This window comes from Triturus cristatus, chromosome 4_2, assembly GCF_964204655.1.
Source record: "Triturus cristatus chromosome 4_2, aTriCri1.1, whole genome shotgun sequence".
In the NCBI taxonomy this organism is placed as follows: Eukaryota; Metazoa; Chordata; class Amphibia; order Caudata; family Salamandridae; genus Triturus; species Triturus cristatus.
This window is the reverse complement of record NC_140586.1, coordinates 679,262,372-679,280,285: the sequence shown is the minus strand read 5'-3', so window position 1 is coordinate 679,280,285 and position 17,914 is coordinate 679,262,372. Positions and strand designations below refer to the sequence as shown.

Here is a 17,914-nt window from a genome sequence, read left to right as displayed (position 1 = left end):
TGGAAGGGCGCAAGTCACGTACGATGAGGAGTTTCGGGCGCGGTTGGCCTGGGTTCCGGAGGCTAAGTGGGGGGAGATAGATTCGGACCTTTACTAACAGACTATGGGGGGGGGGGGGAGTTCGGGAAGACAATATACACGGCTAGCGGGCTCCCCCTTCCACTGTGCCCCCTTTCCAAACTGCCCCACCAGCGGGGGGTGTGGGGTATACAGGGAACAGCACCGAGGGCCCACTGGGAGGATGCTGGGATTTCAACAAGGGCTCGTGCACCAGACAATACTGCAAGTTTTGGCACAAATGCCCCAAGTGTGCAGGAAACACCCCGTGGTGTAATGCTGGGGGGCAGGAGTTAGTGGGCAAGGGCGGCAGTCCAACGAGGCATCGCAGCATGCAGCAAGGGGTAGGGGGGGACAAGGGACTGTGGGCAAAGTCTCATACGCCCATTAAACTGGACTGTCTGGGTGAGTTTCTGGTGTCATATCCACGGACCGAAGACGCAAAACTTTTACGGTGGGGTTTTCAGGAGGGTTTCAGGCTGGGCTCCGAGGGTCCGCGGGCCATTAGGTGGGCCGAGAATTTGACATCTGCAAAGACATATGGTCCAGTAGGGCGGGCGAAGTTGTTCAAAGAAGTGCTGGAAGGGCGTATGGCAGGTCCTTTCAGGATCAGGCCCATTCGGGACCTGATTAATTACCCAATTGGCGTGGTGATGAAGAAGGAACAGGGGCAATACAGGTTGTTACAACACCTGTCATGGCCGGACGGGGGCGTACGTTAATGACTTCATAGCGGCCGCGCTGTCGTCCGTGTCTTATTCCTCAGTAGATGTCGCACAACATATGGTTGCCACAGTAGGGGGGGGGGCGTGCTCATGCCAAAGTGTGACATAAAGTCAGCATTTAGATTGCTCCCAGTACACCCGGAGGAGGATCAGCTGTTTGGGCATCCAGTTCGAGGGTCTATTTTCGGGGACTAGGCACTGCCAATGGGCTGTTCCATATATTGTGCATTCTTTGAGCGAGTTAGTACCTTCCTGCAGTGGGTTTTCTCATGGCACACTGGTAAAGAGACAGTGACACACTACCTGGATGACATTTTCCTGGTGGGACTGCCCGGTTCTGCGGACTGTCAGCAGCAGCTGGCAAGTTTTAAAGAGCTCATGGGCTACCTGGGTGTGCCCCTGGCGCCAGAGAAGACACAAGGTCCCAGTACAGTGTTGTCATTCTCGGTGTTGTACTGGATTCGGGGGCAATGGAAGCCCGTTTGGCAATGGACAAAAAATGGCACATGCTGATGTTGATTGACGGTCTGCTAGCCAAAAAGGAGGTGACAGTCAGGGAGGTACAGGTCTGGCTAGGACACCTCAATTTTGCGTGCCAGGTGGTGCGAGCAGGGCGAACATTTTGCAGGAGTTTGGGGATGTCTTTGGTGGGTATGACACTGCCTCACCATCATATGCGCCTGTCGGCTGGCACTAAAGAGGAGTTGCGCATGTGGCGCACCTTTCTGGAACATTTCAACGGCATCCCTATGGAAACCCCAGAAGAATGGGAATGAGATGTCACGATCTCCTCAGATGCAGCAGGGGCAGGAGGCTTTGGGCTCTACTCACAAGGAAGGTGGTGCGCAGAAGCATGGCCACCACACTGGAAGAATGGGGGGAGGAGTATTTCCTTTCTAGAGCTCTTTCCATTGGTCGTGGCCGTGACAGTTTGGGCGCCGGAATTCACACATAAAAAGGTGATTGTTAAAGTGGATAATATGTCCGTCGTTCAGGTGGTGAACAAACAATCAGCCAGGGACACACAAGTTTTTAAGTTGTTGTGGGTTTTGTGCTGAGATGTTTGGAGCATGATATCTTGTTTCAAACCAGACATGTGCCGGGAGTGGACAATGACATTGCCTACGCTTTGTCTCGGTCATAGTGGCAGAGGTTCCATGGGCTAGTCACGGAGGTGGATAAGGGGCAGGTCTCAGCAGAGAAGGCGATTGTCGGTCGGAATACTGGCCGGCCTGATACGACTTATGCTGCAAATATGCCGCAATGCGGAAGAAGTGGTTTGGTTTTCCACACTAAGGTCTTGGATGTACTTCGGGGCTTTCCGGGTTTCGGAGCTGCTGGGTCCGAGGGGGGCCCAAGGGGTGCAGTGGGGGGACGTGGAACTGCGGGTCGACGCAGTGGTAGTGCGGCTCAAGCGATCCAAAACGGACCAGTGGGGAAGTGGGTGGTCATGGGACCGATGGGGGACAAGACAGTGTGTCATGGGGGGGATCATGACCAGGGGGTTGGTGCGGGGTGACAAGGAGGTTTTCCAGCGCAAAGAGGGCAACAGGGTGCGGGCCCCTCAGCTGCTTTGGGTCTTTAGGCAAGCCCTCCAATGCATGGGGTAGGATCTTCGACAGTTTGGGATGCAGTCTTTCCGCATAGGGGCAGCCACAGACGCAGCTAGGAGAGGTTGGGGCGGGGAGGAGATTTTGCGCTTAGGGCGTTGAAGTCAGATTGCTTCAGGACGTATGTTCGGTTGAGAGGCTTTGGAGAAGGGGACACATGATGTTCTTTCCTTCCTCCTATATATGTCTTTTCAGGTACGGTGGTGGGGACTGCTGCGGCGGAATTATCCATCTGCATTGTAGGACACTCTTTGGTCAAATGGGCGGAACGTTCTGAGTTGACAAAGGGGAACGGTTTGAATCTCGGATTAGATTCTCAGTTGTTTCAGTGTTCTTGGAACGGGAATGGGAGTATGATGTGGCACGAATTGTTTCCAACGTTAAATAGGGAGATCAGGGGTGGGATTTGTCCAGATGTGTTGATTATCCATTTGGGGGAGAATGACCTGGTTCAGTGAAAAGGTTTGGCCCAGTTAAAACAGATGAAGAGGGACCTTTGGAGTTTAAGCGGCAGTGGTCAGGTTGTTATGTTATCTGGTCGGTGTTCATACCCAGGAGGCAGTGGCGAGGGGCAGAGAGGCCAGCAGCGATAGATAAAGCCAGGAGAAAGGTCAACCGGGACGTGTGGATATTTGTGACAGGGAAGGCATTGGGAGAGTGGAACATCCGGAGCTGAGGTATGCTGCTGTCCATTTTTCAGATTAGATGGGGTGCATTTGTCCCGTTATAGTTTGGGGTTGTCTATAATACAGATTAAAGAGGTTCTGGATAGGACTTTGGACATCCGCAGGTATCCAAAACAACGGGGTCCCTAGTTGGGGGGGTCAGAAAAGTCTGGGGCCAGAATTTTCTGAGTGGCGTTTTTTCTGGGTAATAGTTGGTAGATTTGTTACAGTTACAGTTTACTGGTTGGAAAATGTCACTCCGGGAGCACACAGAAAGGGGAAGTAGATTAGGAAGGTTACATAGATAGTTATGTTAGAAAATGATAAGGAGTTACAAGTGTAACAGGGCAGCAAGGAGGACAGATTGGGGGGTTTATAAATAGTTGCAAAGGGGAAAAGTTTAGGGGAGGGGGGGGGGTAAGGCAGGAGGAAAATATTTAGTGACGTTTAGTCTTAGTTTTGTACGGCACAGGCCAAGGAATTTGTTTGTAAGATACACCTGTCTTCAATAAAGCGGCCTTTTTCACACTTAACAAGCTGGTTGGTGGTCTGTGCTGCACCCCCTTTTGTGGCCCAATTAAACAGTGTGTGCTTGGCCTGCTCTCCGATGACCCACAGAGGAGATTGAGCTGCCGTTTTAAAGTGCTGAGGTTAATAGTTGCTAAAAGATGAATAATGATCAGCTGGATCAGCCCGAGACCTCCTTAACAAGAGGACTGGTGCAGGGATCTACATGAATGGGCTGCGGCAGTCACACATGAGGCAATCCCTTAGGGATGATAGAGTCGCAGACGACTTACTCTCCTGGGTGATTATGACACAAGCAGTGCTGGAGCCTCCTGATGTGGCTATGCCAGAGGTCACGGACCGAGAGGGCGCGGAGGTGGATGAGATGGGTGAGGTGGGAGGCTCAGTGGTGCGACCGGAGGGACACAAGGGACACAAGGGGTCTGTGTGACCTATTCACAGACGTATATAAAGGAATACGAGTGCCCCATTAGTTTCAGTCTACGAAGCAGGGGGACGGGGAGAGGTAGGAGGAGGGTGTGCTTAAAAGTTTGAAAAGTTGATGGTCATTACAAGAATATTTATTCAGTTCTGAATTTATCTCTGTGACCGTGGATACTGTATTGTGTTGGATTTTTGTATTTTGTTTCCCTCCCTCTTGTTCTAGGAGTCTGTAATGACACTGTGAAATGGACATTGATCCTGCAGCACGAGAGGGATTGAAGCATGGGAGGGTTCACAGAAGTTGGTAAGAGGTTATGAAATGCTCCTTTGACGTTAGCTATGGATGTTTTTTCTTTCTTTTTGCTATGTAACTTGAAATGACAAAGAAATGTCTAATAAAAAAACATCAATACACTCAGTTGCTTTGGTGTCCCAGGAAGCCGATAAGCCCAGGTTGGCTCTGAGGTGTCAGTGCCCGTGGCTTTCATGACATTTTTTTACAACTTCTGAGTATTCGATCTCGTTCTCCAAAGATGTTGAAGTTCCTCTCTTGTCCTTGGGAGTACTCAGCTTAATACACATTTCTAATTATTTTGAAAAGGACAGGTCTCACATTAAATGATGTCAAATGCAACTATTAACATATTAATCTTGTTGCACCTTCACTTAATTGAATAAACCTTATAGCCCACATAATGATATATATTTAAACAGTTGATGCGCTATCAAACTATAATAAAGCAGTTGCTGTACAGTATGCATGTGCAAAAATGCAACAAGTGTTCATAATTTAGAAACGTCCACTCAAAATTAATATGTTGAGAAAAAGTGCGGAGCGGTGCACCACCAATTTTGCTTTTTAGTACATGATACCAAGTGGTCAGTCTTATGTACTTGCAAAAGTCTTTATTTTAATTGCCCAACCAAAATCTCAGCCAACGCGTTTCGTTCAAACTGAACTTGAATGGAGATCTCTGTGCGGAACGCGTTGAGGGGAGAGCACGGACCTCCACTGACTTCCAGAATTGTGTACAGTGCACTTATCAAGGTGGCACAGAGATCTCCATTGAGATTAATAATTTGGGAACTACGACGCTCCTCTCCAAACGGATATTACGCACACAGACCACGGTCATACGCCTTGGATAATTCTTTCAACCTCACAAAGGCCCTGACGAAGTTCAATTTGAACGAATCGCGTTGGCTGAGATTTTGGTTGGACAATTAAAATAAAGACTTTTGCAAGTACATAAGACTGACCACTTGGTATCATGTACTAAAAAGCAAAATTGGTGGTGCACCGCTCCGAACTTTTTCTCAAACTTTATTGATCTGCTTGTCAGTTGGCATCTAGTGGCGGCGGATGCTGGGGCGCTTATGTGCACACCATCATTAACTATATTTCTAGTTTGTACACTATGGGAATAAAGTAAGGAGGTGCAGCCTTTGGAGTCCGCCGCTAACCTTCCTTTTTCAAAATTAATATATGTAATATAAGAAATGCAATGGTGGGTACAGAAGCAGAAAATGCATCGAGTATGTTAAAACCACAGCCAAAACCATCTTAAAGAAAATTGTGAGCCAGACAGCAACAGAAATATACAGCTCAACACTTTACATAGAACATACACTAAAGAACAAAGATCCTCAAACGTACAAATGGAATGATCACTACCAGAATTAGTGCCTTAAAGGGCTAAACATTCAAAATGAGTCATTCCAGTGGCTCAAACAGTACTGTTAAAAGCACTCATAAGACCAGTGGAAAGTGAAAGTGTGGCAAAACCCTGTTTTAGGGAGCCTGAGGTACAAAAAGCCCTCCAAACAACAGGCAATTAATGGCTCATATATGTGAATGCCTTCACAATGGAGCTAAAAATCAAAGATACTTCTGTACTAGACCTTGTGTACACTGACCTTTTTTTAAATCCTTCCAGTAGTAAATTAATAATCCTAAGTGGGGAGCAAGGGTACAATGACTTAACCAGAAAGCGAGATTGAAAAAATATCAAATACTGCATATACTTCCACAACTGGATGTTGCTTAGATACAAATGACCACACTGCACAACATCGACCGTTAACGTTATCTAGACAGGTGGTTGGAGATGACCCAGTTTGATGGAATAAACTGCTAGAGATTACAAGGAAGATGTATTATTAGACCTGGCAGCCTTAGGGTGGTCTTCCCCCAACCTTTTTGCCTTCTCCCCTCCTGTATTGATGAAATTAATTTCTGTTAGCTTTAGGACTCTGCACAAGTGCTAAAGTGCTTGTGCTCAAGCCTTTAAACATGGTAAAATTGGCTTACACCTAACTGGCACATTTAATTTGCTTATAGGCTCCTAGTAAGGATGTACTACATGTACTCAGGGCCTGCAGCACTTATTTTGCCACCCACCTAAGCGGCCTTTGGAAAAATGTCTCAAGCCTGCCATTAAAGCCTGTCTTCAATTTTAAACTGCCATTTTGATCTGGCAAAATAAACTTTTTGCCAGGCCTAAACTTTCCTTTTAATACATATAGTCACCGCTAGGGTAGGCCCTAACCAGCCTGTCGTGTAGTTCCTACAAATCTATATAGGATCTGCATGTTTAGACAACATAAACTAAGGGATTAGTGTCCAGACTGATTCCAGACACCCTCAAAGGATATGTTAGTCTGTAGACCGGCTAGCTCACTGTGCCACTAGAAGCCCCACAACCTTACCAAAGAGTGAATAGTTTCTGGCAACTATCGAACATGACAACCCTGACCCCTCAGGGATCGTGGAAACCGTGTACTACTTGTCTCTCAGTCATTCGTTCTCAGAGAGATATACCGAATAAATGGAGGGTAGGTTTTCAATAAACATTTATTGAACACGCGTCATTCTGGTATAAAATATGTGTGCTGCAACAACCATTAGACAGAAACAGATATATACGATTATAAGCATCAACAGAGTAAATAAAAGGTTGAGTTCTACCATGGTGCTAAAACAGTGAATATATGCAGGCCTATAGATACATGGTAGTAATCATGAGTACTCCTAAGATGCAAATCCTACCTAAGTGTACCTAGCATGCATGTAGGTGTAGGATAGAGGCAACCCCATTACCTGATGGGAGAGAATGAAGGACCCCGTCTTGGTCTCGAGTGGGACACCCCGCGAGGGATGTTCGACCATTGCGTGCTTAAATGTCTGCGTGCAGGGCCCTCAGCATCTCGTGTCAGCATGGAAGCTTCTCCTCTGGTTTGCCCAGTAAAGAAGTGTTGCTTATATACCCAAAAGGTGTCCTCAGGGGATCTACCTAGGAAGGTACTGTGGGCCTGTCGTTCAAGGATGATGAAGGCGGTGACATTTGTACAGAGAGTTATTATACAGAAGATGGTAATACTGCTGTGCTACTAAGAATCCTCATTCATTATAAATGAGGCTAGTTTTCGAAGAAAACCACACAACATTTATTTGCCACATAACTAGGTAAAAGGTCAGGGCCAGAACCGTTATGTAAAGCAAAGTAGGACAAATGTAGGTAAAAGGTTGTGTATCTACCTAGGCCTATATTGGGGTACGTTGGGGCTCATAACAAGCCGTTAGGGCATAGCACAGTATATTTAAAAAGTTGCACATGTACATTCAAGTTTTACAACTCCTGAAAGTCAAAAACTCTTAAATTAATTTTTCATTACTGCTAGGCCTACCTCTCCCACTGGATAACATTGGGCTTCCTTATTACATTTAATAAGTGATAGCTTTTGCACATGAACAAGTAAAACTATCATGTTTACACTGAAATGAATTGAATTTAAAACCCTCTTTAATGATGAAGTCCAGTTTTTATTCACAATTCTGAAAATTCCACTTTTAGAAAGTTGGCATTTTGTTGTCCTAAACGTTTGGTGCCTGCAGCCTGTATCCTGGGTAACTAGGTGAAGTTGGCAGTTGGCCTTTGTGCATTCCTCCCAGCAGTGACACAGGTGGAGATTAGTTGATGGCATGATGGGCCGTCCTTCCAGGATGGGAGGGAGGAGCAGTGCACAGCCTCACTTTCATTTCAAAGGAGCTGCCAAAGTACACTCATAAAGGACTTCACACTAGACTTTTGTCACCCCAGACATCCTGTGACCTGGGCAGGGAGGACAGAAACTCCAGCAGCATCTGCGGGGGAGAGGGAGCTCGTGAAGTTTTTTCCACCTCAAAGCAGACACCAGATATAACAAGCATTGGCATAGCCAATAGGTCTTGCCTTTGGGACCTTATAAGTATTTAGTTATGCAGCACACTATCCCTGGTGTAACAACATCAACTGTTGCATGGCTAAACACTTATACGGTCGATATCATATTTCGTGACAGTGAGCTTAACTGATTGTTCCCTGGGGTTACCAGTAACATCGGTCTATGAAAAAGACTCAGGAGGACAAGAACACCCCCAAGCTTCAAATGTGGGCTCACAAGTGATCATTTTCGGAACCCGTAGTTTAGTCAATACGTCGCTTTAAACCATTAGTTTCCCGCAAGTTTTAGTATCGCCTGCTTGTTTTATTTAGGTCCCGCTCTGACATGGGCAGTGAATCATGTGCACTGTCTGGACTCTGATTTCTAAAGTGAACCAGTTTTCTCACCCCGGGACTTCAAACACAACAAACACCTTTTCACCCGACGCGCGCACCTATGAGAGAGATTCCTGTCAGATGAGTGACCCATCTGCATTCCTCTGCTCTTAGTACGCTACTGGCTGGACTGCAAGGTTTCCAAACAGTTCTTAAAACTGCAGCCTCCGCAGATACCACCTTTCTCTTTAATTTACCTCAGATAACTGGTATAAATGGAGTAAAAACATACAACCGACGTTTGCTGTTTTTCGCAAATCATGCAGAGAATGTTGCAAACAAGCCGAAGGAAGTTTTGATTACTTTTTATTTGGGACGATAATATTTCTATTGACTATTTGTTGACCGCACACTACAAGTTGAATCGCCTCTAGTTGCTTGAAAGATATGCGCAGCAAATCCATATCAAGGATGCTTATTGTGTGCTCTCAGTAGGAAGAAAGCCAGAGTGAGTCTGATCAGGGTTTGGGCATGAGCTGGCCGAGACATTATGAATTATTATTCTAACTAAGCTGAAGAGATAAAGTACAACGTCCGCATATAAACGCATATGGTCTGAGGCATTCGTCGAAGGCACTGTGCATGTGTGACAAACCATTCATTATAGCCGGTCAAAGAAAAAGGCTGTTATTGAGGGGAAAGACGAAGTGGTTCAAGTCAATGAGGGAGATGCTGCAAAAGGGGGGAGAGAGACTGCGTGGGAGACAAATGCGGCCACGCTAACTAAAAACAGATGGCCCCTGCGCGCCGCTGCTGGCTCCCGAGAGCAAAATGCTCTGTTTGTAAACAGCTGGGACATCCCCACACCTTTGGCAAATTGCGTGCTAAAGCCAGACGCAAAGGTCAATATTGTGTGGGCACCACACGCACGAGCTTCTACAAAGTCTGAAGTGATTCCAAGAGGCCGATTCCAAGAGCAGCGCATGTGCGTAGCTTCTAGGCTCGACATAAAAATAGGATCCTCACACTCATTCTTCAGTACAATCCTGGACCTGCGTGCACTACAGAAAAAGGGCTGTCAGAGAAAGGCCCTGCTGTTTGACGACTGCCCTGCTGCGGGAGGTCTGGCCTGCAGGAAAACTGGACTTGCTACCTTCATCCCAGGCTTAGTGATTCCAAGGGTCAGTTAGCTGACATACCTTTCTGAGCTACAGGGACACAACAATCTCCAGATTCCTCCCTGCAACTGTCCAGCTGATCTGCTGTACTGGACCATTCTGGACCTGCCTGAGCCCCCCTGGCCTCTGCTGCAGTGAGTTCCTGATCACTAAGAGGTGCCTTCCCAGGTGCTGGACCCTTGGCTGGCAATATAGAGAACTCCTCCTAGCCTAACTGAAGGTTCAATCAAATCTGCCACAAAGGAAAGTGAAATCCCACAAAGCCTAACATCACAGCTGAAATTTTCATTGGATCTGATGCAGAGAGACGTGAAGCCCCACAAAGCCTCGCCACACAGCTGAAAGTTTCATTGAAATCAACGCTGAGTGATGCAGAGCCATCTGAAGCCTTGTCGCACAGCTGAAATCTTCTTTGTAACTGATGCCCAAAAGAGCAATGCCTCACTGCACATCCTCAATGAAACGGACACAGGAAGAGGAAAGCAACACCATGCAGACCGCACACCAAAGACATGAGGTCCAATCCTCAATGGGCCGAACTTGACCCTGTGCCTGGCCTGCACTCCATCATGGTTGGCCTGAGCTTATGACTTTGTCCTGTTCCAGCACGACCAGATATCCTTAGTTGGCGCTTTGCGCCTTTTGGGGTTTCTTTTATCTAAATCTTAAAATTGCATATCTTTAGTTCTATTGATTTTTGTTATTTTGGTCTCATATGATTTATTAAGCCATAATCAATGTTTCCAAATTGGTTTGGGATTTTTCTTGTGCAGTGTTTTTACTTTATTACTGTTTTTGTATTGTATAAATACTTTACACATTGCCTTCTGAGTTAGACTGCTTTTGTGCAAAACTCCATGCCCCACTTTATATGGTTGCGAAAATAAGAAAAACTCACAAGCCTCTTCTACTTGCACGGGCATATAGGATCCTCGAAATACCTGCCGTAAAATGTAGAAAGGCCTGAGAAGATGGTAAAGATCCTTCTCATGTGATTAACTACTTTATTGTCTACTTCAGATGTACTAACTTATATCAGTGACAGATTTCACTTTTCTGAAACCTGCAAGAGCTTAGGATTTGGTACCTCTTTATTCATATTGGTCTTGGCCCCCGTTTCCAAGAGGACCATCAGAGATTGGTCCATTATCTGATCCGTGGAAGATAAACTACACTGGCAAACTGCATCCAACAGTTTACTGCTCAAGAACCTTTGTTGAACATTTGCTTGCCATTTCCCTTTTCTGGGATGTGTGTCTGACAAGTGTATTGGGATCCGTGCTCTCTGTGTCACTGGAACCAAGAAGCTACACCCGACTGATAAGCTCCGCGTTATGGCTAAATCGTTCTTGGGTTGTCTTTCTCCAGTTCAGGGAGCAACTGGCCAAGCACCTCTGGCTAGACTGTTCCTATTGGAGCAGGGTCAAGACTGATTTGCATATGGCTGTTTCCGAACTGAGGTGGCATGCTAGCAAAACAACGATGGGTTGGAAAGCTACCACTAGTGATTGCCTGTGGCTAAAATTATTGCAAATACTCCTCCAATCACCTCTTGTGTGTCTGATTTACGTCAAAGGGATTGCCAAAACAGATGGGGGGCAAAAAAGGCACAATTCTGATTATAAAACTCTCCTTTCACAACCCCTATCTTACTCGTCACCTGCAAATGGGGAGCTTTATTTTCTCTGTCCTGGTGACCATACTTTGGAGCCTTCATATGATATCACAGACATTGATGGCACTGACAGACCTTCTGGCCATCTATGTCTTCTCTGGTAAGACTATCATCTATAGGTGTTCTTTCGCCGGTCCTTGGTGAAAAGTGCACTCTAGTGATGGCGCTGTCAAACTGAATGCCTCTATGTATTTGGAGTGCTACAGTGTTTCAAAGCTATGTGTTCAATATGCCGAGTCCGCTGGATCCTCATTACCACTGCACAGCTAAGCTTGCCTTGGCTAGTAAGGCGGAGGACCACTGAACAGCTGCGCAGTCTACAGTGGCTCAGCAGTTAGTCCACATATTTGCACAATGAATCAAACTTCTAAAAGGGCCCCAACATGACCAGACCAAAGGTAACCAGTCTTGTTAAATCGAGCCTGGACAGAGCATGCGCTGCTCTGCGAGGCATGCTGTACTCAAGTATGGACTTGAAGCCACGCCCACTCTCCACCCATATTTGTCATTGGCTTGTGTCATTGTCCTTCCTAAATGCTGGCTTCTGATTCCTAAATAGGCTTGTTAGTCCCTCCTTAGTTCAGCCTTGTCTTCATTTGTAACCGCCCATGAGGACTGGCCTTTTACTTTGGTTGTTACATGGTACGTCTTATTTAGTCTGTAAGCACCATTTTCTTCAAGGAGTTTCTCCTAATGCGGGCAGGACATGCTTTCCTGCAACATTCAGAGTGCCATGAGTGCTTTCACTTTCCAAACAGCCCGAAACAATGGCGGCCGCTTCTTTGAAATGCAGTAGGTCTCGCATTTACAAGAGTTTGAGCTATTGGCATTGTAAATGACAATGCCTTTTATTTGTGTGTTAATTATCAAAACAGATAAAAAGGCATTGTCATTTACAATACCAATAGCTTAAACTCTCGCAAATGCGAGACCTATTGCATTGGAAATGCTTGATTTTCTTACAGCACCAAGCCAACTTGAAATGCCTCATGTCTGTCGAGAGACAAAACAGGACGATTGTCTAGTCGTCATTCCCTCTATAGCACCCCACGATGGAGAAGTGGTTATGTAAAAGGAGGATTAGAAGAAAAAATGTGGCCAGTATTACGGCCAGGGCCGGACTGGCTGTAGCGGGCACCGGGTGATCCCCCAGTGGGCCAGAGAGGTGGGGGCCAGTAGTCTGGCCGTAGGGACCGCCTTTGTCACTGGGGGCCGGTTTTACAACAGTGCTGCAATATATTGGCCCCCCAGTAACAAAAGTGCTTTTTACTAGCTGGTTGCTGCTCCCAGTCCTGCCCTGGCGTGGCGGCTGCGAGGTGAGTAGGTGACACGGATATTCTGCATGCAGTGTGAAAGGGAAAAAGTAGGAAGAACAAGGCAGTAATGCATAGTTTGGTTGCCGAGTTAGTGATTTTTTTTTGGGGGGGGGGCGGAGGGGGGGAGGGACTCCCGTAAACCTCAACTTTCTTTCTTTATTAAAGGGAATAGGAAAGAAGAGAATGCAGTTCACTATGGCTTTCGTTGCATATGGTATATGTGAATGACTATATCATGATGTTGACTTATATATAACAAATACAAAACAGAACCTCACCAAATAACGAAAATAGAAGCTTGCTTAAATTTGCTAACTGCTTCATCATTTTCGGAATTCAAGTTCATTCAATAATATACAATACAATGTGAAAACATCCTGTACACAATATACATTAATTCGCTGCTGAAATAGTCTTAAACAGAGGGTCGATCAAATACCAAAAAAGCAACTTAAATTAAACAGATTGATCGAACTAAAGGATTATTATCAAATAATTATTATATTTCCTATGATAAATGAAGCCAAGATTACAAAGGGGCCATACCCGAGTACCCACAACAAGGGTGACAGGTCTTACAGTAATATCTAAAGTTCGTGTAGGCCCAATCACCTTACACAAGTGTAAGCTCATGTATTTAAGAGCTCTTCTTGACCTCTTAGATTCCCATAAGAAACTATTACACATTGAATCTAGTTTTTTAAACGGCGTTTTACGACTGAGGAGAGCCACTGAGCTGTGTTTTGGGTGGAAACGTCAACACTATTCCAGGGACAGGCTTTAAAAAAAATCCCTATAATTAAGGAACAATATTCATATTGGTCTTATACGCATGTCTAAATAAAGGACACTTCTGCTTGCATATATGTGCATCATATTGTACAATCCACATCACTTTCACTTCTGAGCACCGCACCATCTGCACTATTGTTGAACTACCTAAGGTGCAAACAAGAAGATAATGGATTTGCAACTTGAAACGTCTCTGTTTTTCAATTCGTGATCAAGAAGTGTGTCACTTGCACGTCCTCACACACGGAGACGTCCTGGCAAAAAATAGATCCACGGAACCGTAGTTTGAAAATTCCACACACACTCTGAACATCGCGGTCCCTTCTCCGCACAGCAGTTACATAAACGATTTAAAATTACCTTCGGATTAGAAAACCTGCCATACCAAAACCACATCTGTTCCGCAGCACCACGGAGCCTTTCGTTTGCATCAAAAAAGCCAGACGAGTTATTTCAGAGCTCTAATTTCATGGCATGAATACTTATGTGAAGGGAGAAAAAAGAATTTCCAGAGACAAGATAAAACTACTGTCTCAATGGTTCATTTCTGAGTACATTAGTACTGCGTCATTATTCACAGTAATAAGCCTCCCAGATAAGTATTCCAGTCATGCTAACGGACTCGTGCGTTCAGAATGTCAAACACGCGAAAACGCTGCTGCACCACCAGCGACAAAGCCAATGAGAGGCGCTGCCAAGTCCACCCCGTATAATTGCAGTCGACGGGTATGGCCGCGAATCCAACCAGACTTGCACTTTTTCTCAAGCAGTCAATACAGTGTGTAATGAACCAGGCACCTACAATTCCTGGTTAAATACATTTCTAAAAAAGGTTTACTGTGAGAGTAATTAACACTAAATACGATATGCAATCACCACACCGAATAGTCCTGAAGCTGACAGTGATGGTAGCTGCGTTACCGAGAGGACGGAAAATTAGCTCACTACGCAGTTTTTTCTCTTCCAGATGCCCTTAAAACTAAAAAGGCTATTTCTATATCTCCCAGATGAGCCCCTGACGCGGGTCTGTTTGGTAAAGCCATATTCTAATTGCACAGCCCCCTAAATTTCATAATGCCCAAGTTCTCAGAAAAAGAGTTCGTCATCCATGTTAAATTGGCGTCTTTGCCGTTTCACCTAACTATTTAAATATCAAGTGAATTCACCAGTGTTTGTAGGAGCGAGAACTGTCTGTCGGTGTCAAGTATTACACAACAACAAAAAACATGCAATGCCCAACCAACAGCATTATATGCAAGCCCGGCTCTCGGGTGGGCCAAGGGTGCATTCACGTGGGCCATGGCGAGCCCAGTTTTTGGTCCTTCTAGAGGTAGCCTACAAGCCCTAGATTACATCATATCTACTTCCAAACAGGTACACAACACAAACGGTTGATTCTGTGTATATACAGAGCATATTAAGGCTAGAGTAAAGGTAAACTGAGCTAAGGTTCATTTTAGGGTTTAGGGGTGAGTAGTGGTACAGGGATGTAAGCATTTTGTGTGTTGTAGTCTTAGTTTGCTTCTATCAAATTAAACAGACAAACACTGAATACCAATGATTTGTGAGTTTGAAGTGTATGACTGGAAACAATGTCTGTGTTAACATGGAGAGAAGTTGTCATCCTACACACAGAGGCGAATGGTTCTCGTACCTCCAGAAAGCTTCCTAAGTGGAATGACACCTAGACAGAATTGCTGGAATTGGGATTGAAATAAACAACTCTACAGGCTGCAATCCTCATGTCCTTTGCACAGGAGTTCGGAGACACTATATCACAGGGAACTGTTAAAACCACAGTTCCATCGGGAACGGTGGGAGATGGATGTCGGGCCGTAAGACAAGACGGACTGGAGGGAGGCGCTGGCCTCCCCCCGTGAGGCTTGTATAGCGATCCGCCTGCGTCTCGTCCAATTTCGGTATTTGCACAGGACCTATTACACGCGACAGCGGCTGTGGCGGGCGGGTCTTATTGCCTCTCCGGATTGCCTTAGGTGTGGGCGGGAGGTGGGGTCTTTGGTGCACACGGTCTGGCACTGCCCTGCAGTGTATAGGTTTTGGGGGAGAGTGTTGGGGTGCTTATCCTAAGTGTTGGGCTGGGATCTCCTTGTAGACCCTCGATTGGCGTTGCTCCATGTTATGGCTGATATTGGGGGCAATATCTATAAGCGCCACTTGCTGCTTCTGGGCCTAACGACAGCCAAGCGGGATCTAGCCCGTGCGTGAAAGGCCCCGGTGGCTCCCTCTCTCAATGTTTGGAAACGGGGTCTGGATTTCAATATGGGTCTGGAGATACCGATCTTTAGGGCGCGTGGGTGCCCTCAGAAACACTTCAAGATTTGGAAGCGGTGGGCCGATTATAGGGGCATTTTCCTTGCACCGGTCCCTGAGGATGGAGATTTGGGGCCTCCTTGAATGCCATGCGTGGTACGGCATACTAACTGTGTGGTGATGGTTCTGGTGGTGTCTGGCGGTGGTGCGGTCGGGGGGAGGGGGTTGGGCGTTGGGAAGGGAGGGGGGGGGTTCTTGATCAATGCCGTATGAATAGCTCTTCATTGTTTCTCTATACGACAAAATGTCAAGTGTTGTTGCTATTTACTATGTGGCAGTTTCCCCTGGTTTATCAGGGGCATGCAGCCCTTGCCTACTTGATTAATAAAAGGTGTTGTTAAAAAAAAAAACACAGTTCCATCATCTTAGACAACTGAGTAAGGAAGATAAGCACGAGCAGGTTAACATAACCGAAATATACAAGAACTGGTGGCAAAGCAGAGACTCAAAAAGGGGAGACGTGCAGAGGAAAATCCTCGAGAGCAAACGTTGAGGCCAGAGTCCAAAAGAAGTGAGTGAACCAAGAGTAACAGCGGTCTACCTCCAAAGAGCTTCTATCCCATGTGATGCAGGATGCAATTTAATCATAATTTCAAGATGTCGTCCTTCAACAAGTTGCCACATTTCATCCCAGATAGAATGAAAGCTGGTTGCGGGCAGCGTAGAACACAGCCATCTGATTCATGGCAGCTCTCTCTGGGTTAATCTATCATTTAGCCTATCAGTGCAACTACACAAAACACTCTGCAGTGATGCTTGCTGTGGAGTAGAACCAACAGCAACTCATCAACACAAGCAACAGACCTGCAACTGGCTCGTAGGTCAGCCCACATCAACTTTAATGTATGCCTCTTTCACAGGAGCTGTTTGCCACTTAATGCAGGAGATCAAACCCTATACCCCTAAGCAGGAACTAGGCTCCTTCTTCCAGATTCTAGCAACCACCCCAATATACAATTACGTATAAATGGTGATCACTGAAAATAAATCCAATGATCTGTGCAATTCCACCAAAGTCCAAAAAAGTTGATTAAAATGTGTCTGTTCTACTTATGGCGGTGTAATTTACATTTGAGAGCTGTCCTAGGGCACCTTAATCCTGCATATTTCAACACCAATTATAGCTTAGAATAGAATGCGCAGGTGTGTTACCAGGCCTCTTCAGCCTTTCAGTGCAGGACCCCGACCCTCTAGCAGGTCCCCTAACCCTTCAGAGGGCCACAGTCATCCCAAGGCCAATGAATACCTGCGAGAGAGAGAGTGCAGTGTGAGTGGGGCGAGTGTAGGGTGAAAACTGTGTTGATGTGAGTTTTGAGTCTTCTGCATGAATGCAATATGAAGAGGGCCCATGTGAGTGTCTGGTGAGAGGAGTGTGTGCAGAGTGAGAGGAGTAAGTGCAGGGTGGTGTGAGCAGGGTAAATGCATGGTGAGTGGTGTGCCTGTGTGCGAGTACAGGGTGAGCGGCAAGAGTGATGGGTGAGCTGAGGGTGACTAGTGAGTGCATGGTGAGAGGAGTTAGTGCAGGGTCAGTGGGGTTGAACAGAGTGCCTGTATGAGTGCAGATTGAGCGGAGTGTCCGTGTGAGTGCAGGGTAAGAAGAGGGAGCGCAGGGTGAGTGGTGTGCCCATGAGAGTGAAGGGTTAGCTGTGAGAGTGCTTATGTGAGTGCACAGTGAGTGATGTGCCAGTGTGAAACTATGGTGAGCGGAGTGACTGGAGGGTGAATGACGTGACCATATGAGTTTGGGTGTAGGTGGAAGTGCAGACTGGGAAGAATGAAGGCATGGTGAGTGGTGTGCTTGTTTGAGTGAAATTGCAGGGTGAGCAGTGAGACTGACAAATGAGCGATTTGTCACACGAGTGCAGGGTGCGTAGTGTGCTTGTGTGACTGCTGGGTGAGTGCAGGATGAACAGTCTAAGTGCATGGCGAGTGGTACTGTGATCGCTGTGAGTGCAGGGTGAGCAGTGTGTTCATGTGACCGCAGGGTAAGTGGAGGGAGAACAGAGTGAGTTATTTGGGAGTGGTTTGAGTGCAGTGTGGTCGCTGTGAGTTCAGAGTGACCAGTGTGCTCGTGTG

The 17,914-nt window shown here is 46.2% G+C and overlaps 1 protein-coding gene across 1 annotated transcript in view; it reads right to left on the bottom strand.

Annotated features, from left to right (window-relative positions):
* Positions 1–17,914, bottom strand: part of OMA1 (OMA1 zinc metallopeptidase) — a 601,584-nt gene that overhangs the window by 274,346 nt on the left and 309,324 nt on the right. The gene's annotated exons all lie outside the window — the stretch shown is intronic.